At 38.5% G+C, this 26,627-nt stretch overlaps 1 long non-coding RNA gene across 1 annotated transcript; it reads left to right on the top strand.

The window, feature by feature from the left end:
• The first annotated feature begins 5,277 nt into the window (after positions 1 to 5,277).
• Positions 5,278 to 19,915, top strand: LOC122843366. Its single transcript, XR_006372697.1, has 3 exons — positions 5,278 to 5,508; positions 8,556 to 8,794; positions 18,063 to 19,915. It is a non-coding gene; the product is annotated as an uncharacterized LOC122843366 (long non-coding RNA).
• Positions 19,916 to 26,627: the final 6,712 nt, after the last annotated feature.

Genomic DNA, 26,627 nt, shown 5'->3' with positions numbered 1-26,627 from the left:
AGAATTATTAAAGCTAATCTTATCTAGAAAATCATATTTATTATTATTTACAGTTGGAATTAAGTTGTTAATATGAATAGCTTTATAATAACTTGTTGCAAAACACAAAGGTCTGACGGTCTGAGAGAGACAATAATATATTTTTATTTTATTTTTACAAGAATAGTTATGGTGAAAATCTGTTGCTAAAATAATTGCATCTAATAAAAAAGAGAATAATGCTTCAGTTCACTCTTACAGTGTTACGGAAATCTGTTAATTATTGAAAAACTAAATTTTTGACTATAAATGAAATGTTTCAATTTATTTATAGTAGCTTTGGAAATCAGCTACATTTCCTTGTCTATTTTTCCCCAAGAAAACTCAGCTTAGTTGGTTGTGCTGATTTTAAATCTCAGCTGCATGTTGAGAGGATGGCAGAGAGTTCATGATCGTTTTCAGAGCTCCAGTTGAGTTAATTAAAGTCTAAACAACTTTAAAATATACAAAACAAAAAAGAGATTCTGCTTTCAGAGGCAGATTTCCTTACAAGTCACATTATGGATGTTGCTGAAATAAAACATAAAAAAGGAGAAAATTAGCAAAAATGTTTTAAATGCTTGAAATTCTTGTGCTTCGGGACTTCAGTCGCTGCTTCTTGCTTTTCCCGCAGCCCATTATACACCAGCACGTCTCATTAAGCTCCTTTACAATCCAGCCGATCGCGATTTGAATACTGGCGCGACGCGGGGTGAAAGGCTGCCAGATCTGCATGCGTGGCACAAACCCACTCTCAGGTCTGAGTGGGTGACAATACCCACTCTGATCTAGTTTACATTTACAGTGAGAGGTCAGTTGTGGGGTTCATACCTCCAGATCACCTCCAGCGTGCGCTAAAGCTAAAGTTGCGTGAGCGTCCACGCACGCAGGGAATCTCCCGCTCAGTCTGCGAGTGAGGCGCTGCGTGCGGCGTCTGGCCTGGCAGCGGTAAAACAATGGAGGGATGGAAATGGAGGAAACCGAGACAGACTTTGACCCAAAGCAGCCAGAAGACGGTCTGATTCTCACGCCTTAAAGAAAAGAAGAGGAAGAAGCCGGAAAGCAGCGATCAGTCACTCCGGTCCCTTTTCCGCATCCTCCAATGATTGAGTTTTGGAGTCAGTGAAGCAAATTATATTATTATTTTATCATTTTGGAAGAAGAGGGATTCGAGTTGGGTAGTACTCTGTTATATTTATTTGAGTTTTTGAAGAGCCCCCCCCCCCCCAAAAAAAAACTTACTTTTAGAAGCGCGGTACTTTTGACTTTTTCTTGAGTAATTTTATTAGTATTTCTACTATTAATTCAGTAAAATTTCTGGATTTTCTACCCACTGAATGAAAAACAAACATGTTTCGAACCAGACACAGACACACACCTGCAGTTTTTATTAAAGTTGAATAAGATTTTTATCAAAAGAAACCGACTTGGGAAAATTTGAATTGATTGATTTGATTTATGGTCATTTTCATCTTTAAAATACCAAAAATCCCACTAAACTTTATATTTTGTTCCATCTGATTATGTAATTTTTAAATATTAAATGATTGATCCTGAAAAAACAGTCATCCTAGAACACTACCACCGCCATGTTTGACTCTAGCTTTGATGCTAATTTACTGAAATCCTTAAAGGTGCAGACACTATGTTTCCTTGAACAGGTTAGGATAGGTTTATGGGCGATACAAACATTTTAATTACATTTTTTTATACAAAATCACTCTTGGATAGTGAGGTTTTAGTCTGTTCAATTCTGCCTATTTTGATCGCCATTCAGAATGAGCTGTTTTAGGGCCTCTAGTCACTTTAAATCCAGATAAGTTGCTGCTGGCAACTCAATGTTTACACTTGTTTAAACTGCAAAAATGGCTGCAAACAGACGTGCAATTATACAATCATACATCTTTGAAAAGCAGAAGTGGAGCCTCCTGCACAACCAACAAGAATGAAGCAAGTGGTTTCTGGATGGTAAGTCAACAATAAAACTCTTGTCTTTTCCAGCAGCCATTGTATAGTGAATACAGCAGTAACCAAATGTGCTGGAGCTCTGATGGGTTGCTAGGTAACGGGCTGGGCTTCGCTGGGGTTGCTAGGTAACAGGCTAGTGTCTTTTCCAGACACAAAAGAAAACAACAACATACAATTATTGCCAAGAACCACTTTACACATTTTTTAAGCACTTGGGTTGTTTTTAGAAGTGGTAGAAACACAAAATGTAAACAGAATCATAAAAAATGTGAACTTTGCTTAATACATGCCCTTTAGGATATTTTGGACGGATGAGCTTTTGTGTTGTTTTTGGTCACAAGTGATTTTTGTGGTTCGTTAAAGTCCCAAAGCCTTAAAAATGGCTTTGTAATGTATAAATATATTTAGATCTTTTAGCCTACTTCATGTTGTCAAACAGGTTCTATTTAAGTGATTTCTTCATAGGCTGCAATCAGGTCAGAATGAAATTAATGATTTGACAATGGACTCTTATCTTAACTCGGCTTATTTTCATCAGATCTTAAAATTAGTTTGACGATCTGAAACTTTAATATGACAACATGGCCTAAAAACAGAAGATGTATGTAAGAGGCACTGAAACAGGAAGCTTATAAATAAAATATGGTTCAATCTTCAAGTCTATTTCTTTACAGTTTATACAGAATAAAAAGTTATTACTTAATAAAAAACAGGAATATGTCAGATGGATGTGGAACAACTAAAAGGAGTCACTCTATTAGAGAGACTCCTTTATTTTAAAGATGATTTATACAGGAAGTAGTCAGCTCCATAGATATGAACACAGGTAGGGAGGATAGGTAAATTTCTCTAAACTCATTAAAATCAATCTCTGTTGAAAACAATTAATCTCCCAGGATTATGAATCACTTGGAAACTTTGACTTAACTACAAAAATATTCTCTTTTAAAGCAAATTTTACTGTCATTGTGAAATGTGCTGATGTTTCTGTTTAATCAGTAGCACACCCTCCTACATGTTTATGTTAATTAGCTTCACCTGCAGCTTTGTGTCTGAGCCAAGTGAGTAACATTGGTTTTCTGCAGCAGCAGTCTGAATTGTACATGTCAGTAGTTTAGCTTTTCTTCTACATTCCAGCAGAGGTCCATGCAGAAAACATTTAAATCCCTGGGTAGAGTACTGGTTTGATTGGTCTCCAGGATACTGCATTCAGAAAGAAAACTCCTTTTCTTTACTGGTGAACAAATCCCGACATAAATCTTTCATTTCTGAACTCTAAATGAAGTTTAAGACATTTATGTATTGCTGTCACTACAGTGACTCCCAGTGTTTTGAATAATTTAGGCTATGAAGAATCATTTTAAATTTTACACCTTTATATTAAAAACAAACAAATCTGTCAGGGGAAACTATAAAAATCTGCAATAACCAAGTCTGTTCACCCTTGGTTGAACACTTTGCTGAATTAACTTTTGATTTAATTGCAGCATTCAATCTTCCTTGATGTCTAGCAGGAGGCCACATCTTGACTTAATATCTTTACTGTCTGCCCAGAAAAAATTCTCCAAATCTTTCAAACTTCTAGGTCGTCTCCTTTTCCATTTTTATGTGACCCCATCAGGTTTAGTTCTGGAAACTGGCTTGGTCATTAAACAACTTTCATTTTCTTCAAGTGAACCCATTGTTTTGGTGATTTTGATGTCTTTCTATAATGTTTTGGGTTTTTTTGAGTCAGAACTTACGAGTATTTGAAACCTTTCAACGTTTTATTTGTTTTAACACAAATCTCAGTTACATCTGAAACAAAAAGCCACCCCACATCATGATACCTCCACCATCAGAGTTGTGGCGTTGCTCTTGACTGATTATTCTGGATGCCGTGCAGCTTTTACTTTTTTACTTTCGGACATTTGCTATGATGTGTGAACAAGGTAACAAGGTATTGCTTTTACAACCAGGAACTGATTATTAGCTCAGAAGGTCAAATAATATCTGAACTAAAACCACAAACCTCTTCATGGATCCTCTTCTCCATCCATGAAGAGGAGACTTTAGATGCAGAGCAGAGAGAAGAAGGAAGTTCAAACTAATTCTTCTGGCTGGACAGATATTTAAAAAGCAGTAGTAAAAGTAAATGAGGTGGATTAGCAGTGGTTTGCAACAGCTGACAGTGTCATCCAGGACATGTTATTGTGAAATATTGTCTCTGCTGCCTGAATATTGGGCTGTCAGTTTGTCATTTCATGAAACTGTCATGCAACAATAAGCTGCAGTCAGAGGCCTCTTCAAATATGTTGCAAGACTGACTGCTACAGGAGATCCTTCCTGCTAACAGCATCATCATCATCCATGACTCTGGAGATAGTTGGATGAGTTGTAACATGATTTAACTTCCTTTTGGGATAAATAAAGTGGGAATGAGCAAAGATGTGGTGCATAGTTGATGGATGGATGAAATGATTAAACGACAGAAAAATCATTGTCTTTACTTTACTTTATGTTAAAATACGTATGTGAACAATCTCCACTATGTAATTGATGGTTGGTGTGAACTACAGAGGAACAAATGATGAAATTAAACCAAAATATCTTCCAATAAACTTCCTCAACCAGCTTTCCATTCGAACAGATGTTGGTTACATATCTGCCGCATTAGGCTGGAAAAGTCTGGGAAAGATTTATAATTGATTCAGTTTTCTTAGTTTCAAAAATTTAATTTTAAGAGAGTTCACTTCTGCAACTTTCATCTGTTTCCAACGTTTGATGATGAATTTTTATGTCAGATGGACATTTCACCCAAAGAAAACACATCTTTAAAAGTAGAACTTGCGTATTTTCTAATTGTAAATGCTGCAGTATTACCAAACAAATGCACCACTTGTTTGGTGACTATCAGTCTGAAGAAGTTTGACTTATTTAATTATGATTTTAGGAATGGAAATTAATTTAACTACAGGGAGTTGGAAGACTGAAAAAATATGAAAATGAAAAAAAATTAGGATATTTGACCTTTAGATTCAGAGGCATGCATGGTTGATGCACTTCTGCATGCATCTGTTGGGGGGCGTGAGCAGCGCTGCCAGCCTTACGGTCCGTATTATAATGGCATCTTTCGTTTTGCATAAATTAAAAAAAAAAAAAAAAAAGCTAAGAGGGTGGGAACAGTGTTACCTCACCGACCCACATGGGGGTGTGGTCTTCCTCTGGACGCAGCTATATGAATTTGGACAAACGAGACGTTGAGTCACTTTGGGAGACATCACTGATGGAGATGAAGCTGTCCGGGGTGTGAGGGCGGCTCCGAGGCCCGCGTTAGCAGCGGGGAGCAACGGAGCTGTGGACTCGGAGGAGACCCGCCAGGAGCATAAATGGACTGCGCCGGCGGGGACGTCACGATGCGTAGTCGCCACAAAGCTCATGAACGCGCTCATTTGGCTCCCAGCATGCCGCACACCCGGAGGGACCGCCGCTTACAAGGAGGAACCCCTAAAAGCCCGCCCTGGAGCACCCGAGGAGGAACAAGTAAGACCTGCTTCCTGTTTAAAAACATAATTTCTCAACACTAACCTCGTCTGGATATATACATATTTTACAAAAAGGCTGCAGCTGCCCTTTAAGTGTTGCGAGCTGAGCTGAATAAGAATCTGTGTATCGTTTATTATTTTTGGCTCCGGATGTTGATCAGGTGAAGATTTACTGAATAAATCTGATTCGGATTTGTTTCCAGGGAAGTGGATTTGTGTTGAGATGAGTTAGAGATGCATGCATGGTGCGCAGCAGCAGCATCTGAGATAAAGACTCCGAGCATCATGTGATGTCAGCAGCAAGAGACGTGCAGCTTCACTTGTGGCTGCAAACACGTTTGTTTGGAGATCTGCAGCTTCAACACAACACAGTTATTAAAGGATAACCGCAATAAATAGCGCCACAGGATGCAAATATACTTATTTGCGCCACGTTTAGCAAATTTTAGAAAACCACATGAATAAAATTCGGTTATTTACTTTAGATGGTGTTGTTGTTTTCGCAGATTCAAACCGTATGTACCTGAATCTACCCATGCAAAACTGACTCGAGACCTGCCATATGCTCTCTTATTACTGTTTAGTGTTACATAAGTCCACGATGCACCATTTACTGTGTAAAGAGACATGTGACAGTTTTTATTGTGCATCTCAACTTCACAGCCGGGGGTTTCCAAGATTTACGACCCTCATGCTGCATAGTTTGTCCTGTTTGATGCTGCGACCTTTCTCAGCATTTTGCTAATGCATTCGGCCTGTTCTGCATACCAAGAGTTAGCCTACATTACGAACAGGTGAAGAAATTTAAGGCATGATTTTGGTTTGTGCTACCAGGAGCAGCAGGACTTCCTGCAGGCTGAGATTATGGAGGGCTCTTACGTAAGGCCTGTTTAATCTCTGGAAGTTCAAGCCTACTTCTGCTGTACTTTTATTTTTTGAATATAAATGTCAACTTAAAATGCTCCTTTTTTCTAAGAATCATTTTAAAGTGACGTTTTGCTTATTTCCCATCAGTTTTGAGAAAATTTTAGGTTATTTTTCTTTGTTATTGTGTATTTTTGCTTCATCGCGAAATCTTTACGCAAATAAAGAAAACCAGAGACTTAAATCGATTATTCCATGTATAAATATGCGATTTCTACCGTGAAATTTCTCTTGAAGTCCAAAGATGGGGAAAGAATCCAGAATTTGGCAGCTGAGCCATGCGCTGTGACGCACAGCATGTTTGAGATGGAGAAGGGGCCCGTCGCTGTGAGTCTGCAGCAGCAACAGCAGCATCATCTGCAGTCACGGAAGCTGCAGAGCGATACAACCTGCTCAGCTTTTACCACAGAGTTCTCATCATCCCATGAGATTTCCCCCGAAACCCAGAAATTCACGTGGATGAAGCCGTGTGCAACTTCATGTTCCGGCGCACCATATTTGTTTTAATTATTTTTTTTATTAATTATTGTTGGTGGGGTTTTTTTTAGAACTGAAGATCAAGACATCCTCCAAATCTTCAGGTGAATATATGATTGACAGACATTTCCACAATCCCGCTGCATTATGGCGCAAACTTTTCAGAAATGAGAACTTCAGTTTTGGAAATGTTCGCTAAATCCGGTCGGGATCGTTTCTATCGCTGCCATAAAAGCTTAAAAACTTTACATTTATGCAAATAAACACAATAGACCGCGTTACTGGCCTGTTATGTAGAATTAAAGGAAACAAATAAACAAGCATATATATGTATATTTAGCTTTATATTTAAATAAAGCTAAAAAATAAAGTAAGAATTGATGAAGACAAAAAGGTTGTTCAAAAACACACTAGACAAATCTACGTCGCTTTTCTAAAAATATGCAACGCCAGATAAATAAGCACGTTAGAAAGCGTGTAGTTAAATACATTTATCAAAATAATAATTTTAAAAACATATAAAATTAATGACAAACTTTACTGGAGTTCTATAAAAATGAGAAATTGTCTGAGTGAATGAAAACCTTCTGAGTGCGTCATGGCCTGGAGACGTGACGCAGAGAAATTATCTGCAGCAATGGCTGTTTCTGGCAAAAACCCAAACACTGATTATAAGAAAGCAGCTGCAAAATAAACCATGTTTCCCCTTCATAAATATATATGTGATGTTTTCTGTTGGCACCCTGCAGCATTAATCTGCTCAGCCTGTGGTTGAAGTGTAGAGATGGGATCAGTGGCCTTTTTTCACCACACTGTAAAGAAAGAATAATTATTTCTGTGATAATGTGTGTTAATTAGGCTTCTCATCTCCTCCACTTAAACCCAAAAGAAAGCTAATTAATAAAATAAAAGTCTGTTTACTAAAAGCTGTAATAAAATACTAATTCCCTCTCACATTGAAATAAACTTTATTTTTCTAATTTCTTCCAGTAATAATTGTATTTTTTTGTTTTTACAAAGACATCACATGCTACAAAAATTAAGACAGTTTTCTTTACTTCCAAAAATTACTTTAACATGTTTGAAACACTTTAGTTTTCTAATTCTAATTTCTTATAATTAGTGTAAACCAGTACATTGGGAAGTTATTCACAATAGTGTGTAATGTTTATTATTCTTCTATTATTATAAGTATAGAATTACACTTCTTGTAGAATTAGAGCATTTATTAAATTTATGTGAATTGTTCCCCTTAGTGTTGCTGCTTTATCCATTTTCCCATTAAAATGTTTTGTTGTTTTTTTTAATCAGATTTTTACCGGATGGTTTTGCTTTGAATTCCAATAAAATTCAAATTTCACTTGCATGATATTTAATTGCTAGAGGATGCATTTTGCCGGCAGTTTCTCCTTGTGAATCTTTACAGATGCTTTTTTTTTTTTTATTAAAGCAATTTCACAGGGATGCGTTTATCACCATGTGATCAGTCGTCTGTGTTAAAACTCCACATATATAATGTGTGACTATTACTATCTTAATTTACGCCTCTGCCTGCTGGTTGGCATATATTCCAGAGTAAATTAGCTTTGTTTTGGTGAATTATTCCTGAAGTCTTCTCCTTTTTGTTGCCGTTTGTCCTTCCAGGAGCATCCAGAGGTTTCTGTCGCGCATTCGACGCTGCAGGCCCGAGGGGTTGTCTGTTATCTTTGGTTATCTAGCTGTATGAGTGACGTACATTCTTCATAAAGCTAGATAACCGAAAGTAACAAGAATCCCATTACACGCCTGCACAGGAAGAAGGAAAAAGGCGCGGAAATTGAGCCCAGAGAGCAGCGGATCGGGCTGGAGGTGGACGGCAGCTGCTGCTAACCAATGATGTGAAGGTATGATGCTGCGTTACATAAGGGCCGATTTTACCGAGAGGGGAGGGACGCATCTGTGTGCGCTGTGGGCGAAAAGACAATAACTGGGATTAAAAAGAGCAAACTCACACTGTGGGTTAGCATCTGTGTGCTCATTTCTTTTTATAAAAGGTTAAATTTCAACTAAACAATTACTCACTAGTGATTTCAAACCTCACCGATCCGCTATTCTTGAAAAATATGTTAAAAATAGAGTCACTAAAATGAGAAGGTAATCAGAACAGTTTATTTTGAAAAATTGAGATAAAACATTACATAAATCACAAAAGTAAGAGTCGGGTTCACAGAAATATGAAAACATTTTTGGTGTCAAGTATTTTTTTAACATTTCAGGAATGTTTTAAAACACACACTTTACAAATCCTCATTTCAGAACCTAATCACAGGGATTATTCTTTTCAGATTAATTAATCGTCTCATTCAGGAACAAAATGGATACAAATATTTCCCTCCGATATGTTTCCAGAAAGGTCCCAGAAAACATGACATGTATACTTTTACAGTCAACAACAGTTTTTATATTTTATACAGTTGAAGACATTCATTACTAGATATTTTTTACTTTGAATAATTTTCCATGGTGGCTTTTTAAATCTTGTTTTTTTTCCCCTCAAAGTGAAATTGATTGTGTTTTTGAAACATTTTTTCAAATGTCACGTGGAAATGGGCCTGTCCTCCTGCTATAGTGAAACTACAATGGTAAAAATCAAACTTCTTTAACTCAGAAAGCAAAAGCAGCAATTATTCCCACTGGTGCCATAAGAATAGAACACTGAAAATTACAATTTTAATTTAAATCCATCCATCCATCCATTTTCTGTACACCCTTCTTCCCTAATGGGGTCGGGAGGGTTGCTGGTGCCAATCTCCAGCTGCGTCCCGGGCGAGAGGCGGGGTTCACCCTGGACAGGTCGCCAGTCTGTCGCAGGGCAACACAAAGACATACAAGACAAACAACCATGCACACACACTCACACCTAGGGAGAATTTAGAGAGACCAATTAACCTGACAGTCATGTTTTTGGACTGTGGGAGGAAGCCGGAGAACCCGGAGAGAACCCACGCATGCACAGGGAGAACATGCAAACTCCATGCAGAAAGATCCCCGGCCGGGAATCGAACCCAGGACCTTCTTGCTGCAAGGCAACAGCTCTACCAACTGCGCCACTGTGCAGCCTTTTAATTTAAATATGAAATTTAGAAATATTTTTCTTCTGATGCACAGAGTTAAGCAGAAAGGTAAACATATGCCAACATGTTTATTGAGAAAAATACCAACAATTTCTGTGACTTTACTTTTTATAAACTGACAGAGAGCTATAATAGCTTTGATACGGCTCTCTGCCCCAGGCGTTTTACTGTGGAGGGGTGGCATGAATGCTCAGGAACAAAAATGTCATCATCAGTTTTACTGTTTATTGTCACAGTAGGAAGTTGGCAGGCCTCGTCATAAACAATTATTTACCAGTTTAATGCCCTGCTAACTGCTAATGATGCTCAAGTTTGTATCCAATTTAAAATATTACTCTATTTCAGTATTCTTTTTAACTTTATATATAAACACCATATATTGGTGTTTATAGGCTGCCGGTTGGTCTTTCCTTTTAAATACTTTCTTTCATTAACAAAAACTAATAAACTACCTTATGGATTTCAGTATTTGATCAGCTTAAATTACTTAAAAACTATTATATTCATCAAAACACATAAACAGCAACATCAGTGATTTATTTTGCAGCAGAATAGCCTTAAACAAAGGCAAACATAAAAATGGTAAAATATATATTAGTCAAAAGCTGGATGGATAGGTGAAAAAGGAGGAGCTTGTTCCACCGAGTGTAACTCTCTCCAGCAACAGGTGTGGGAGGGGAGAGTGTGTGCTACTATGCTCCATCACGTTAGGAACAATTCTTCCTCTGGCCTCTCGTTAAACAGTGGAGAACGTTTGTTTTTGAAGCCGTGGCCTTTATAAAACCTCATACCGGTAACTTGCTGCGATATCTTTCTGCATTTAGCAGCAAACTGCTGCAGATTCATGCACGTTTCAGGCTGCTGCACATAAAGGCCGTGTGTTTACACATTCAACCCCACATGAATATTAATCTAAACTCATCAAGGTTTGGCTTCTTTTATGGTAGCCTTCATAAAAGCACATAATGAGACTGCAGCTCTTGTTGGGTTTCAGAGAGCGCGTCCTGCAGAGGCAGAGGTGGAGACAAAACAAAGAGCACAGCGAAAAGGCAATTAGCAGCACTTTGCCTCGTTTGGAGCATCTCCACTCCACTGTAAGCCTTTTTTCTTTTTTTGCAGGTGATTTTGTGGAATCACAAAAATACAACAAAAGGACATCTAAATAACAAAAAAAAAGCAAAGAAACTCAAAGGCGGCATTAAAACCGCATGAAAAAGAAACAAACTCTTTATTAATTACGTGACCCTTCTGGCACATTTTGAGCACAATTCCTCCCAATTTTAAGCTTTTAGAAGGTCACATTAAATGGTGTTAACTGCTGAGAGTAAGAGAAAGGAGCATCACTCAGCATGCTATAAGGTTTATCCAGCTGCTATATAAAACATCTATCAGTGCTTGATAACCAGACAAAGTGTGAGTATTTTTATCAGTGTAAAACTGAGATTTAAGCTCCTAATGAAGCAGGTTGTAATCCATTTTCTGTTGACCGGACTGTACTTCCCTCCTCCCCCTCATTCATTTAATTTCATTCTTTGTGTTTTTTTTCCCCAGCTCAGATTCTCAGATGGTTGGCTCTGATTTGTATGCATTTGCATAATGAATGTCATTTGCATGCTCAGGGGCAGACCATACCATGAGAACGGCTGTGTTGGTTGTTTGTGTGAATGTGTGCGTTTGCTCATGCATGGGGCACCGTGTGTACATTTAGACGTTTTATTACATTTTTTTAACGAACAGACCGACACGTGGAGTTGTGTTTCCCTCCTGTGACTTTGTTTTTTGTTTTTTTCTGTGCCATGTTTGTGAGCGGAGAGTTCCTCCTGAATGTGCATGTAGGACAGCGATGTGACGATCATGCCTCCTTCTCCTCCCCCCCTCGCCGTCTTGGTAGTGATGCACCAACTAGAAGAATGAAAATAAAAAACTCCTTCCTCGATCCCATAATCCTCCTCGTCTCTGACCCCTCCCTTGCCAGTTTGTCCTCCTCTCCTGCATGGCAAGTCACAGTCCCGCCACCATCTTAGGTGCTAAGACTGGCACAAAATGGCAGCTGAACGGGGAACGTGGACAAGCCGGCGCTGCACCTTCCCCACTTCACGTATGCCCTCATCCTTTCCGCGCCATTGGTCGCCTTGAGACGGTGTTAATTACCGCCGTGTTAATTGCAGAGACCGCCGCCCCCAGAGACGTGCAGGAAGGGATGAGATAGGAGAAAACCGTGCAGCCAGCCATCCAGCGCGTCTTAATGTCGAAGAGGTGGCATTTTAAGAACTGCGCCGCTTTCCGCCGTGCCGTCGTCTCGCTGCAGCTGATCGGGATTCTAACGGCGATGCCCGGGAAAAGTCTCGTTAATTAAACTGTTTCAGTGTTTTTAATTACAAAAGAGTTGCAATTAGCACAACTGGCGGTATTTCTGCATGTGGAGCTTTTAATTCCAGATGAGTGTGCCGGCATCTTGATTTGATGAAATAGAAGAAAAGAAAAAAAAACAAGCTATACCCTCCCACATGTACGCAGGGAGCCGTAATTAGCAGCACAGCGGCGTTCATAAATCTCCACTTGTAATCAGACTTAGCCGTGTTCTCACATGAAAAATGTGTTTTAGCTTAGATCTTCGGTTCAGTCGACGTAGCACCAGGTTTTACGAAGAAACTGCGACACGTTTTGGTACAAATCTGACAGGCAAATTTTTTGCAAAGATGAAAAAAATCCCAGTATGCACTGTAAAAATGACTCGGTTGGCCTGTAGAGCATTTGACCTCCAATCACTTTCATTTCTAAAACCCATTTTTAAACTTAAACTAAAAAAGCTAATGAATTCATAAAGCTATGGAAGTGTTTATACATGGGAAGAAACACAAAGAATACCAGACGAGTCGCTGGCTGTATGGATAAATAAATGGATCATAGATAAATTAATGCAGCGACACGGATGGAGAGACAGACAGATGGATGACAGAATAGATAGATATAATTTTTAGATAGCAAAACTGAATAAAGTTCAGACATATAAATATGTTTTCATTCTTTATGCTCCTCCAGACCCAAAACATCCAGAAATCAAATTCCAGAATGGGGCAATATGAGATTCTCTCTATAATTATAAACAAAAATGTGACCTAAAAACACAGAAAAACACTGAACTGTTCTTATAACTGATAAAAAAGTGCAAATTGATTGTCAAAGTAATAATAATAATATTTCTATCATTTCATTTTATTCTTATCTTGAGCTGATCACCTATAATCAATCCATTATTGTTATTTATTGACTCAAACAAAAATACTTGGCAAATTTAGTGGTATAGTTTCCTTCTTATTGTCCAGATTATAAACATTTTTTTTCTGCTCTTTATGGAATAAAACCTGGAGCTTAACAAGCCATTAGCTGGTTAATTAGTCTAATCTGCTTAGATACCTTACAGTCACAGAAACATTTCCAAGATGACTAGCAATGTGCAGCAACAAGTGTGGGTGGGGCAGTGGACCCTAGAACAGTAGAAACAATATTAAATATTTTAAATCCTCGGCATGATATATAAATATACATATTTATATAAAAAGCAACACTGATTTCAACCAGACAATGAGGAAAATGGAAATTAGCTTCCTGGCTATAAGTTCATGTATACAAACCTTCATATTGTCCCACTTTTAAAAATAAATTTAAAATTTTCTCTTAGTACAGAACCCAAAAAATAAGTTATTTTATGATATTTTTTGAGCTGCAATGTGTAGGTCTGTAATTCTTATGAATAGGTTATGAATTGTAATTTTGTATTTTAATAGATATTACATTTTGTCTAAATAACATCAAGCCTGACTTTCATCTTTAATCATCTGCTATTGGGTTAAATTTAAATCTACAGCTCTGGGAAACATTAAGAGACCATTTAAAATGATCAGTTTCTCTGATTTTACTCTTTATAGGTAAATGTTTGAGTAAAATGAACATTGTTCTTTTATACTATGAACTACTGACAACATGTATCTAAAATTACAAGCAAAACTTTAGTATTTATTTGCAGAAAATGAGAAATGTCAAAATAATGAAAAAGATGCAGAGCTTTCAGACCTCAAATAATGCAAATAAAACAAGTTAATATTAATTTAGAAACAACAAAACTAATGTTTTAACTCAGGAGGAGTTCAGAGCTCCTGGTTATTTGGGGGAATAACCAGGAGGTTTTCAATTTGGTTCAGTGCAATGGCCTCTTAATTTGTTCCAAAGCTGTAAATATAGAATAAATTAAGTCACACCAGCAGCTACTAAAGTCACTACTCTTGTTTTTAACCTTATTTACTTTTATTTACTTTAGTTTTAACTACATATGTGCTACAGAAGACCTTTACATTTTTAATGTTCTAAGTATTTTTATGTATCAGAGTCTTATGTGGGAAACAGAGATGACAAAAAAATAATAAAGTTTCCTATCTACAAGCAAAAACACACAATCTTACCAAGTATTTTTAATTTAATTTCTAGTGCAAATTATCTTTTTACACTTGAATTAAGACTAAACTAATTTAAAAGCAACTTATCAGCAAGATATAGAAGCTTGTTTTAAGAAAATAATTCCCTCATATATAAAGTTCTTTTTTCACCAACATTAAGGAATTATTTAATTAAAACAAGCTCCTCTATCTTCTACAAGTTAGTTCTGACTCAAGATATTTGCACTAGAAACTAGACTAAAAATACTTAGTAAGATTGTGTGTTTTTGCAGTGCACCTATCTGTAAATACCATAAAATGATTATCATGGACCTGCAGTGTATGTGTGTAGTTTTCCGATAAATAACTCTTCTACACCGGGGATTTTTCTTCATCAGCAGCTGCTTGTGCTTAAAGAGGTCAAATAAATCACTGTATAGAAATTCAGATTTTCTTTTTACCCGACTACTGAGCCAAATAAATGCAACTGCTGGTTGAGAAGCTAAACGGGCTGCGGGATGATGAAGGGGTGTGGGAATGAGAGGAGGGGGAGGCAGACAGACGAGGAGAAGGAGCCTGCGATGGAGAGATCTCAATAGTGTGAGGCCTTCTTTGTGTTTGTGTGTGAGGTTTATTTTGGGGGGCTCAGGGAGAAGCTAAGAAAGGAGGCGAAGACGAGAGGGTGGGGATCCTGTCCTGGACCCTCAGACAAGCGGCACATTGTCCTCCCCAATGTGTGGCGGCACTTGTGGCGTAACGCCATTATTTAGGCCAGCGGAGGGAGCCGGGGTCTGAAGAGCAGCTTAACCAAAACGCCAATTAGAGCCGGATCGTCCTGATTAATGGACGACGGAGATTGGTAAACAATACCGGCCACTGTTAACTTAACCCCTCCTTTTGCACCCACTATATATTTATAATAATAACAAAGTTTATATAAAGTATGTATATATATATATATATATATATATATTATACATCTATATGTGAATAACACATGTAGATATGTACATATGAAAGCAGATCAGAATACAGAAGGAACAATGTCTGGCAACATAATCAGTCATTTTGGCTTCTGTATGTGTTTGAAAAGGAGTGAGAGGAAGTTTACACTTTTTATATTCCCATCCCTTTACACCATTTAATTATTATATCCATGTCTTACATACAAAACACACATTTTCTATGTAGAATAGAAAATTTATCAATGTTTAAATTATAGTATAAATCTAAACATGAATTTATACTAAAATTATAGTATAAATCTAAACATGAATTTATACTGTATATATATATATATATATATATATATATATATATATATATATATATATATTTGCCTAATTAAATCCATCTATGTATATATATATATAAATGGATTTAATGAAGCTAATTGATTTTCTAATCAAATCCCACAGTACTAAACCTTCTCTCTTCGCCTAAAAAGATAATTTGAGTCACTAATTTTCATGAAAGTGGTCTGCTTTCCTTAAAAGCAGGATTTTCTGCTCCGTATGCTAATTACACCCCTACGACGCTCTGCATCTCAATACGTCCCGCTTTATTGTTTTTTTTAAGCATATGCACTGAATAATTAGTCACTGGATACTCCAATCAGGGGAAACACCAATGTGGGGTTTCCATGGCCACCCCATCACCCCCCTCTCTCTCTCCTCTTCCTCCTCCTCCTCCTCAGCTGCAAACAGGACAGAGAAAAATAAAGCGTGGGAAAAAAACACTTTGGGGGCTCAGACAATGATGGTGGGATGAGGGAGGAGGAGGAGGAGGTGTGGTGATTTGAAGAGCAGCTTGTGTCTAGACTGGCTGCTGTGGCGTTTGGGTGTTTATGGGGTGGGAGAGGCATATTTCACCTTCGCATTATTAGGAGGCAACATATCGAACATTGACATGAGCTTCAGGGATAAATTAAGACTAAACACAATCCGGCTGTGTGTTTTGACAATTTTTGTATCTAAAAAATTAGATTTTTATGCAGTCACTCCAGACCAAACCAGTACTAAATCAAGACAACTGCTGGGTCTTTCTGCTTCCAGTGGAAGGATTGAGTCCAATAATCGATCCCACCATGTTTCAACCTCTTCTCCAGCCGGCCGCCATGTTTTTGAATTAGAAATGTTTAAAGTTGACAGGAAATTTGAAAATATCACTTGATAGTTAGGCGTTATTGGAAGACTGGAACCTGAACACCGACTATAAAGTCTTAAAAAAGGCAATAATTAAAAAAAAAAACTAAAATAAATAAACAATGCTAAGCCTGGTGGCCCGCCAGGCTTACACTGTGGGAAACCCTGCATTGACAACAGAGCACTGCAAAACACACAATCTTACCAAGTATTTTTAGTCTTGTTTCTAGTACAAGTATCTTATTACACTTGAAAAGTATCTTATTACACTTGAAATAAGTCAAAACTAACTTAATTCAGGGTATTGCAGTAACAAACATGAGAGGCTGTAAAACATAAAAAAGCATCTCACCTCGAGTTGAAGAAACATTCCTACAATTTTTATCTTTTGCTCATCGTGCAGAGGAACTACCTGATTCTGATGAATAATACCTCTAGAACATAGGTGTCAAACTCTGGCCCGCGGGTAATTATATTTGGCCCACGAGGCAATTTCAAATTAATATTAGAGCCGGCCTGCCGATATTATACGGTGGCAATGCTGTGATGCCGCATTCACCGCTTATACTACAAATCCCATAATGCTCTGCTGTTTTTTGGCAATCAGGACAGAGGCAGACACGCCTCCTCCTCTGTGTCAATAGCACTTATGGTAGCGGACATGGATGTATTAGGAAGGTGGTGATCTGTCTTGCAGGAAGTGCTTCAATGTTTTCAATGAGAAGAAAGTTGGCAGTAAGAAGTATTCATACATATTTCTTAGAAAACAGACTTAAAATCCTTGCGATGCAAACACCTTTGTTTGATAATGAAGGTTTCCTCAGCTCAAACCCGGAGCCCTGACACTGATGAACTGGCATCCAAGAAAAGATGCCAGTTATCTGGCTTGGCCGCATCAGAGTAGTTCAGTGTGTCGCAAAATGAGCAATAAATATGTTTTCTATGCACCTCTTCTTGTTACTTCAAGGCCTGAATAATTTATTCATAGTTATGTTATTTTATTTTCAAATTTATTAGCCTGTGTACGAAGCCAATTTTGACATTTACGTCAGAAAATAGGCATTCAATTTTTATTTAAATTTTATTTAATATGCCATTGATATGTTTTATTATCATTTTTAGCAACTCAATTTTGCACGCCTGCCCTTTTAAGTTATATAAGCCTTGCTTGTTCAATATTTATTGTTAAATCAGAACTTGTTTGGGTCCATATTAAAAGATTCATTTGTTCAACCTTGGCCCGCTACTTTGTTCAATTTAAAATTTTGGCCCGCTTTGTATTTGAGTTTGACACCCCTGCTCTAGAAAGAATATAATGCACTTATTTCAACTTTTATGGGGGTTTACATTATAAATATTGGGGATGCATCACTTTTCAGAAGGATGCACAAAATGGGATTTACTGAAATCTTATTGGTTGACAGCGTTTAATGATTTTAATCCTTTTATTTCTCCCCTAAGGTTTCTGATCTGGAGGAGTTTTACAACAAACTACTCAACGAATGAAGCTGAAGAAAAGATCTCAAACAAAGCAACCTGGTAGAAATCAGTTCACATTGTTCGGTTGGATACAGAAAACACTGACAGTTCGACATGTTGGACACTTCAAATGATACGAAGGACAGAGTGATGGATTCTGGGAAACCGTCCTGCACAGATGTTCAGGAAACATCTGGACTAGATTTTAATGTAGGTCAGAGCTCAGATCAGCATCTCTCTCACAAACACACAAACAAAACAACAATTCAGCTGAGATGTCAGTCATATTTATGTATTTTTATGTAAATAAAAATCTGAAATTGACAAAATTAGTGATTTTAAGTAGTCAAGTTATAGATTTGCTTTATTTTCGGAAGGATTTTTTTTTCATCTTTATCTTAATTTCTTCATTTTCATTAGCTTTTAAGTTTTATAGTTGGTGATAAATATTTGTCCTGTGTGAATCTGAATGGTTCAGTTTATTGACAATCTTGGGACTCTCAGCAATCATCTCTGACTTTATGTCAAAGTTGTTACATTTATTTTATTTACTCAGGATAAAGTTTTATTATTATTTCTGACTGAGAATGTATCATTTGTTTCTTGAAATATTGCACTAATTGAAGCAGTTTGCATAAAGGTTTTTTTTTAGATGTTTAAAAGTTTAAAGGTTTAATATCATTCAGTATCAAGACTGAATGTTGTGCGCTTACACTGTAGGGACTTTGTTGTGTGCATGCAATCAAAGCTACATAACGTTACTTTGTCTATGCAAGGAAAAGAAAATAAGATAATTTTTTGTTATTGGAAAGAATTTGCACAAATCAGTTAGATTTGCACTAACAACGTTAGATGTTCAGGCTTGATTTGCACTATAAGAGCACAATGCAATGCAGAAAAAGTGAGACTTATGCAAGTTAGTCTGAAACTTAAATATAAGTTTTTGTTCCACAAATATGTATAAATTACTGATTCAAAATGTTAAAAAGTCTCATTCTGTTGCAATGTCAACAAGTGTAACTTATTTTAAACTGAAAAAACTGTTTAAAGGTACTAATAATTACACAATATTGCACTATTAATAATGGCCTCTTAGCAATTTTAGAAGCTCAGTTTGCACATAACCTGAGCTGTGCTATGCAATGGTTTCTAATGTAAATCAATAAAAGTATTGATGTTTACAATAAGACATTCATCTGCTCCTGTGTAAAGTTTGATCGGTAAAGTTTGGTTTATTTAAAGATGAGTCTAAATAAACAAAATCCCAACTCAGAGGTTCGAGACAATCAGTATTTAGTTATATGGAAGTGATCGATTTTGTTCAAAGTTCAATAGATATCAATCAAAAGCATTGTTTCTAATGAACCACAAATGTAATTAAGGCAAATTCAGTTGACTTAAATGACTACCATATTTTAGCACTTGCAGGAAGACGGTCCTGCATGGATGTTTTTTATTCTGGTAGCAGTCAACGCTTTCAAAAATAGTTTTAGATTTACTAATGAAAAGTTACAGGTAAATAAAACAATCGGTCTTTGGAAGGCCTACGACAACTTACATCTAAAGAGAAGAAAAGCAACAGATTCCATGAGTTTTTGAGGAAATAAAGTCACATCTTTGGAAAGTTTATGAAACGGGAAGTCTGCATTTTAGTCAAACTGTTTTTACAAGTGAAATAAATCAAATTAAAAGAGAAAACTTGTGTTCTACCTTACATTTTTCATTTGGACGTCTTATATTGTTTTGCTCGAAATGGACAACTACAAATTTAGACTATTCTTACATTTCTGATTAAATGCCACACTTTGGACACCCTTGGTGTTGATGTTTAGTCACAGTGCACCCAGTCACTTTTGATTTAAAACAAGCAATTTAAAACATCTCATAACTGATGTCCAGCATTTCAGTCGAGGAGAAATGCACCTCAGTTATTCATCAACATGTTCTACAGTCAAATGTGAAGTCCTCCGTCCAACAAATCACCTCTGGCCCAAACTGGGTCAGCAACACAACAATGACCTCAAACAGAGCAGAAAACCTACAACAGGAAGCTGAACGAGAAGAGCCATGGCATCAGAAACCCTTCAGTGAGTTTAAGGGTGAATCTATGTAGGGAAACTCACGGTTAGCATCAATGTAGCTAACAGACAAGAAACAAGAAAATCCATCATACAAACTGCTGGGACATGGAAACAGTCGTGTGCTAAATGTTTGTACGCCACATTCGCCTGAAAGCGAAACATAGACACTAATTACGGAGCGCAGATTTTAAAATCACGTCTGGGTGAATTTTGTGCCACAGCTGCTGGAAAGGACGCGCAGCTCAGTGGATCCAGCTGCTGCAGAGCTACTTTTAGAAACATCTGGAAGCGTGATCATAAACACTCCGGGGTCAAAGTTCAGGCTGAGTATCACAAACATAATTCCCTGTTTAGATGGTCATATCTTCATCTTGTGAGACAAAAAACAAAAATCAAAAACACTAGGCCTTTTTCAGAATTGTGCAAATTTAAGTAATCATCCATGTTCTACATGCTAAATGCTGTTAGCAAAAGCTAAAGCTGCAACCTGATGGTGGATGAGAGGCGGGGAATACTTTGGACAGGTCCAACACAGAAATAATCTACACAACCACCCATCTAACTTCAGAAGATAAAAAGAAAACTAAAATAAAGTGGTCTGATATGTTTGTTTTATTTTGTAGGAAAGTAATGTTTTTCATTGCAGAAGGATTTTGAACGTTTGGTGCATCAACAGTAGAGCATCTGGTTTTCATTATTAAATAAATAAAATAAAAGCTGGTTTGGGTGCAGTAAAATTGACTTTCCAGGAAAAAGTCTCTGTAAAAGTTTGGTTATGAAAAGACGAATACTTTGTGTTGTACTTAACATTTTCAACTATAAGAAAATTATGTCGGTAGTAAATTTACCCCAATTAAAAATAAAAAGTCTCCATCTATACCAATCACCTGTGCTGTCAAATTTGTGTCATCCTTAAACTGGAGCCACACAAACTCAGTCCGAGGACCACAAATGGCCCCCGAGCCGCACTTTGAATACCCCTCCTTCGAGTCATGAGCATTTCCCTCCCTTTATAATAAACTGGATTGGATTCAAAGTGTAATCAGTTCGTAAATCAGTTTAATTTTTAACAGAATAATGGTACTATAGTTTCCATATAAATTTATTCCCTTAAATTATCAATTTTCTCTAAATTCACCTTATTTGTAAGTACAAACTGATGAATTCAGCAAGGATAATGATACCCTTTTTTATTTTAAAAAAAAAACCCTGGTATATATAATTAGAAATTACAGTCGTTTCAATTATTGCGAGCACATGTGCTGGTCTGGCTGACCTTTAGCGTCTTTCTACCTTCAGCAGGTTCTGATTCTATACCTTAATTAATGGGCAAATTTAAATTAAACGGCACTAAAATAAGGAGCAGACGCTACAGCAGGGAAAATCAAGACATCCAAAGACGGATTAAATCAGCAAAAACTAAATGTTTTGAATGCTTTTGAGCCAAAACTGACATTTGATTTGTTTTAAAAGTATGAGATCAACACTCTTGGAGTAGCAGTTAAAAATCAAAATAAAAAAATTAAGCTCAGAAGATTAAATAGAGGGAATTACCAGACTTACATTTTCTGAACAAGCTCATGTTTAAAAATGCTTCTTCTTCAAATGTCCAAATATTTGTGTCAATAAAGAAAGACACCAACATAAAATTAATGTCCACTTTACAGGACAATATATGATGTTTCTATTTCTGTTTCTAATCAGCTGTCCCACCTCCTGCACAAATTCATCAACAGAGAAACCAGCATGCAGACTTTACTTTTATCTAATTTTTCTTCTAAAAAAGGTTAAATAATTCCATAGGATAAAGAAGAAGAAGTTTTCCATTAAAAAGCATTTAATGAACAGGAAAAGAATCATATTTTTAAGTAGTTGACCTGCAGCTTAGCTGGTTTTATGAAGTGGCAACAGTGTCTAAAATTACTAACCAGAATCTGTGAATTTAAAACAAATCATGTAATTAGGGACATAATCGCAGAATGATAAAAAATAGACCAAAGACATGGTTATTATACAGTATTTTCACAAATGTCAGAGCAATTTTCTATACAAATTGAAGCTCAAGGTGACAAAAGAGAATAATTATGATGAAATATGTAACTGTTACAGGAACCTTATACAGGCAAAAGTCTACATTTCCCCTATTGAACAGCCTGCTTTTCATTGAGTGTAAACCTCAGCTTAAAGGTGTGTTAAAAATAGAGGAAAAGGGAGGCTGGAAATACTCACTACAAACACAAAAAAAATCCAGCTTTTCCCTCTCAAAACTGGAATTCACAAATGAGAGAACCAACAAAGGTTATTTGTGTTCCAGTGGGCAGCAACATGGGGGTGAAGGGTTGTGGGTAAGGCTAGTTGCTGAGGTTCCCAGCCAGCTTGGCACGCCTTTCCAACCTCTTCTAGGGCCTTTTGTGTTTTCCTTTTGCAGGCGGGTAGGAACTCGGTAGTTAGTTTTTACAACTAGTATTGGTAAATTCAGAGAATATCCTCTGTTCCCAACAAAAAACTTAAATTCTCAGTCTATAAACAGGAAATGTTGCCCTTAAATAGAAAAACAGGATCTCATTTGATTTACTCCCATTAGAGGAACAATGGTTCATTTTGGGATTTTATATTCATACTTATATTCCCAATTAAATGAAGTTATATTCACTATACTATAAATTGCTTATCAAACATTTTAAAGAAATGATTATGGTATTTATTACTGAAATCATTCAATGAATCAGAATTACTCTATCCTACACTAAAATGACATCTTAAAGATAAAAATAAACAACTCCAATGAAATACACATCACTTATCTTTGAGTTCCAGTATCTCCAGCTCACACCACCAGTCATGTTCTGCCATTGGCCGCTTCCCACTTGGGGTGTGAGGAGGTGGACCCCCAATTAGTGAGCCACGCGTCTCTAGAAAGAAAGCAAAGCCCTTAAAGACTGGCCACTGTTCACTCCTCTGTGAACCTCTGACCCCAGGGTCACCGGTCTGAGTACACTCCACCAATCCCAACATCTAGAGGAAAGTTATCAGCTATTTGGCCAAAAGGACAGAAACCAAACCTTTTCATTGGGACTGAGTCAAATGAGCCAATTAAAGGCTTCACAAGTGGAGTACTGGTGTTCTTCTATTTATTAAACAGGTCTGATGAAATGGACCTCTCTTTTTTACATAATAAGTTGGTCTGAGCCACATCACACAACAACAAACCCCAGTGCATTTTAATGGGATTTTTATGAGATAGACCGATACAAAGAGGAGAATAATTTTGAAGTAGAGGCATGCCTTTTTGAACATTGTCTCTACCAGTTTTTCACATGTAGAGACTAAATTATTTGCAGTAAATGAAGATTAATCGAAATCCCATGCAACAGCGTCATTGCTCTTTCTGTAAAATACCATTTCATTCAAAAATGTCCCAACGCTGCCATCTGGTGGCAAAATCCGTTCAAGCAGCTCTTAAAAGAGCATTTTTAATATCTAAATAAACTCGGAAATTGTCAAATTATCGGAGCACATATAGTTAAAAAGCATAAAATATAAGTATATAATTTTTCAGTAAACAAAACTTTGTGCAAAAGAAGCATGAGGCCTGCTCCTGTATATCTAGATTTATACATTTTCCTTTTTTTACAAGTCTTTAAGGTCACTTCTGATTTATACACACACCTAAAACTTACCCTTATCAATTTCCTTCTGTCTTTCTTTTTTACTCAACTTATTTTAAATACTCATTGATGCGGAATGAAGTCTGTTCCTGGAAACAAATATGGCCGCCGAAAAGCTAGACCATATTGTTGCTAATTTGCTCGAAATTCAAGTTAGCTTAAAAAGAGTAAGATTATAGCCCGTTTTAATCTAGTTAAAAGCAACAAAACATCATTATCTATAAATTGTTCTTGTTTGAAACATAATTTAAAAATTTATCTAAATTTTTTATCACATTTTCCCACTTACAAAGTCAGAGTTTCTGTAGCACTTTCTTCGAGATCCAATACGGCCGATCTTCACCTAAATCTTCTATTTACCTCGGAAGTTGGAACTCAGAACTAGGAATGACGTCACACCAGAGCTCGATGAGATTAGGATTCCAATGTGGCGGTGCCTAAGTATTCATTATTTGTAGTACCACTTACAAGGATTGCTTTAAACTGTTGCTTTCCACATACAAACATCACTTTTAATCTGTTCAGTTTAGAGTTGCATTTGCTACACGTAAGCTGATTTTGACTCTTACAAGTCTAATAAACATGTTTCCACCGCCACTTACTATTGTGGCCGTGAGGAGCGGCCATATTGAATCTCAAAGTGAAAAATTCTCTTAATTTCAGAGTGGTAAATCTGACTTCCAGTTGATTTGTGTCCAACTTGGAAATCTGAATGTATTAATTTTATGGGAGAAAGAAATTCAGATGTTCTTCAAACAGCTCTGTACAACAACAACAAATGTATAATTTTCTGTCATTTTCTCTGATATCTCTTCCAATACCTCTCCTTGGGCTGCCACCTTATCGTGGTGGAGGGGTTTGAGTGCTCCAATGATCCTGGGAGCTATGCTGTCCGGGGCTCCATGCCCCTGGTAGGGTCACCCAAGGCAGACAGGTCCCAGGTGAGGGGTCAGACAAAGTGCAGCCCGAAGACCCCTATGATGATTGCAAACTTTGGACTACGTGTTCCCTCGCCCGGACGCGGGTCACCGGGGCCCCACTCTGGAGCCAGGCCTGGAGGGGGGGCACGACGGCGAGCATCTGGTGGCCGGGCTTTTACCCATGGAGCCCGGCCGGGCACAGCCCGAAGAGGAAACATGGGTCCCCCCTCCCATGGGCCCACCACCTGTGAGAGGGGCCAACGGGGTCGGGTGCATTGTGTTATGGGTGGCAGCCAAGGGAGGGGACCCTGGCGGTCCGATCCTCGGTTGCGGAAGCTAGCTCTTGGGACGTGGAATGTCACCTCTCTGGTGGGGAAGGAGCCGGAGCTAGTGTGTGAGGCTGAGAGGTTCTGGCTAGAAATAGTCCGTCTCACCTCGACGCATGGCTCTGGTTCTGGAACCAGTCTCCTAGAGAGGGGCTGGACATACTTCCACTCTGGAGTTGCCCAAGGTGACAGGCGTCGGGCAGGAGTGGGCATACTTGTTGCTCCCCATCTCGGCATCTGTACGTTGGGGTTTACCCCGGTGAACGAGAGGGTAGCCTCCCTCCTCCTATGGGTGGGGGGACGGGTCCTGACTGTCGTTTGTGCTTACGGGCCAAATGACAGTTCAGGTTACCCACCCTTTTTGGAGTCCCTAGAGGGAGTACTGGAGGACCAGGGGACTCCCTTGTTCTGCTGGGGGACTTCAACGCTCACGTGGGCAATGACAGTGAGGCCTGGAGGGGCGTGGTTGGGAGGAACGGCCCCCCCGATCTGAACTCGAGTGGTGTTCTGTTGTTGGACTTCTGTGCTCGTCATGGATTGTCCATAACGAACACCATGTTCAAGCATAAGGGTGTCCATATGTGCACTTGGCACCAGGACACCCTAGGCCGCAGTTCGATGATCGACTTTGTTATCGTTTCATCGGACCTGTGGCCGTATGTCTTGGACACTCGGGTGAAGAGAGGTGCGGAGCTGTCCACTGACCACTACCTGGTGGTGAGTTGGCTCCACTGGTGGGGGAGGATGCCGGTCAGACCTGGCAGGCCCAAACGTGTTGTGAGGGTCTGCTGGGAACGTCTGGTGGAATCCCCTGTGAGACGGAGCTTTAACTCCCACCTCCGGCAGAACTTCCAACACGTCCCGGGGGAGGTGGGGGACATGGAGTCCGAGTGGACCGTGTTCCGTGCCTCCATTGTCGAGGCGGCTCATCTGAGCTGTGGCCGCAAGGTTGTCGGTGCCTGTCGCGGCGGCAACCCTCGAACCCATTGGTGGACACCTTCGGTGAGGGAAGCCGTCAGGCTGAAGAAGGAGTCCTATCGGGCCTTTTTGGCCTGTGGGACTCCGGAAGCAGCTGATGGGTACCGGGCGGAAGGCATGCGGCTCGGGTGGTTGCTGAGGCAAAAACTCGGGTGTGGGAGGAGTTTGGAGAGGCCATGGAGAAAGACTTCCGTACGGCTTCAAGGCGATTCTGGTCCACCATCCGGCGTCTCAGGAGGGGGAAGCAGTGCAGCACCAACACTGTCTACAGTAGGGATGGTGTGCTGCTGACCTCAACTCGGGATGTTGTGGGTCGGTGGGCAGAATACTTCGAAGACCTCCTCAATCCCACCGACATGCCTTCTATTTTGGAAGCTGAGCCTGGGGACTCTGGGTTGGGCTCTCCAATCTCTGGGGTCGAGGTCGCCGAGGTGGTTAAAAAGCTCCTCGGTGGCAGGGCCCCGGGGGTGGATGAGATCCGCCCGGAGTTCCTCAAGGCTCTGGATGTTGTAGGGTTGTGTTGGCTAACGCGACTCTGCAATATCGCATGGACATCGGGGGCAGTTCCTCTGGA

Source organism: Gambusia affinis, linkage group LG14, assembly GCF_019740435.1.
Source record: "Gambusia affinis linkage group LG14, SWU_Gaff_1.0, whole genome shotgun sequence".
NCBI classification, from domain to species: domain Eukaryota; kingdom Metazoa; phylum Chordata; class Actinopteri; order Cyprinodontiformes; family Poeciliidae; genus Gambusia; species Gambusia affinis.
This window is presented reverse-complemented; position numbering and strand designations above follow the sequence as displayed.